The sequence below is a fragment of the Suncus etruscus genome, chromosome X, assembly GCF_024139225.1.
Source record: "Suncus etruscus isolate mSunEtr1 chromosome X, mSunEtr1.pri.cur, whole genome shotgun sequence".
NCBI classification, from domain to species: Eukaryota; Metazoa; Chordata; class Mammalia; order Eulipotyphla; family Soricidae; genus Suncus; species Suncus etruscus.
The window spans coordinates 90,748,853-90,750,757 of NC_064868.1; the positions used below are offsets into that span (position 1 = coordinate 90,748,853).

The window sequence follows — 1,905 nt, forward strand, 5'->3', positions numbered from 1 at the left end:
GCCAATGAACTCCATTATGCATAGGAAAAAAGCACACTACAATCAAGACAATGAAACAACACAGGCCAACTCCATTCATAGAGAGTGAGATGATAGATCTGATGACCCGAGAAGAGCCCATCAATTAGTTAACTCTCAGATAAGGAGTTTAGAGAAGAAATATGCAGGATATTCATAGAACTCAAAAAAGCATAGATCGAGTTGAATGGAATACAAATAAGAATCAAGAGCATATAAAGATAGAAATCAGAAAAATCCAAACTGAAATAACAGGTTTGAAAAACTCAGTAGACGAAATGAAAGCCTCAATAGAAAGCCTCTCCAAACAAAGTAACAGCAGCTGAGGACCAAATCAGTGAGCTGGAAGATGAGATGCATAACAACTGCATGCAACAGAAGAGATTGGAAAAGAGCCTTAAAGCAAATGATCAGACAATGGAAAAAATACTCAAAGAATGCAAAGAGATGAAAATAGGAGTCTTTGATAAACTCAACATGAACAACATAAGAATCATTGGAGTCCCAGAGACCCAGGAAGATAACCCCAGGAAGAGTCAATAGTCAAGGGCATCATTGCAGAGAAATTCCCAGAGCTAAATACTATGTGCAACCAAATCTTACACGCCAGAAGAGTACCAGCTAGAAGAGAGCCAAAGAAAATCATCCCAAGACAATCCTTGTCACAATGATGAATCCAACAGATATGGATAGAATACTGAAAAGAGCAAGATCCAAATGGAAAATTACATTCAAAAAAACATCCTTAAGATTTACAGTGGACCTGTTAAAAGAAACCCTCAAGGCCAGGGGACAGTGGTGGCATATAGTGACAAAACTCAACGAAATGAATGCTTCACCTAGAATAAATACTACACCCAGGTGTGAAGGAAGTGTACATAGCTTCACAGATAAACAACAACTCAGAAATTTTACGGATTTAGGGAGAATGGAGGTAAGGCGTTTTCTTGCATGCAGAAGATTGATGGTTAGAATCCTGGCATCCCATATGGTCCCCTGAGCCTGCCAGGAGCGATTTCTGAGCGTAGAGCCAGGAGTGACCCCTGAGCACTGCCGGGTGTGACTCAAAAAACCAAAAAAAGAAAAAAGAAAGAAAGAAACTTTACAGACTCAAAACCAGCCATAAAAGAAAATCTGAAAAGTTTACTTTAAAACAAGAAAAATCAAGAGGCACACCAGACTTCTACACCAATATGAAACTAATATGAAACTAAATCCCATGACAATTATTTCTCTCAACATCAATGGACTAAATGCACCAGTTAAGAGACAAAAAATGGCAAAATGGATCAAAAAGCTCAATCCAACATTCTGCTGCCTACAGGAAACACACCTGAACAATCAGAACAAACAGACTCAAAATCAAAGGTTGGAGGACAATCATCCAAGCAAACAACTCCCTTAAAAAAGCTGGAGTGGCCTATGGCCATACCACCCTGAATGTGCCCGATTTCGTCTGATCTCGGAAGCTAAGTATGGTCGGCCTGGTTAGTACTTGGATGGGAGACCACCTGGGAATACCTGGTGCTGTAGGCTTAAAAAAAAGCTGGAGAAGCCATATTGGCATCTGATGACATAAATGTCATCTAGTCCCTCAATGTGGGACTAGGAAAATATTTAATACAATTGTTGACAAATCTGAAAAAATATATTAATGGCAACACAGCAATAGAGGGAGACCCCAACACTAGCCTATCATCCCTTGATAGGTCAACCAGGTTGAAACCCAAAAAGAATATACTAGCTCTTAAAAAATAAATGGAAGAAAGTGGACTCATAGATATATAGGGAACTACAACCCAGAAAACTGGATATACATTCTTTTCCAATTAACACGCATCATTCTCCAGGATAGACCACACACTGATCCATAAAACATATCTACAT

At 39.1% G+C, this 1,905-nt stretch overlaps 1 pseudogene; it reads left to right on the plus strand.

Annotated features, from left to right (window-relative positions):
* The first annotated feature begins 1,436 nt into the window (after positions 1-1,436).
* Positions 1,437-1,554, plus strand: LOC125999757 (uncharacterized; annotated as a pseudogene).
* Positions 1,555-1,905: the final 351 nt, after the last annotated feature.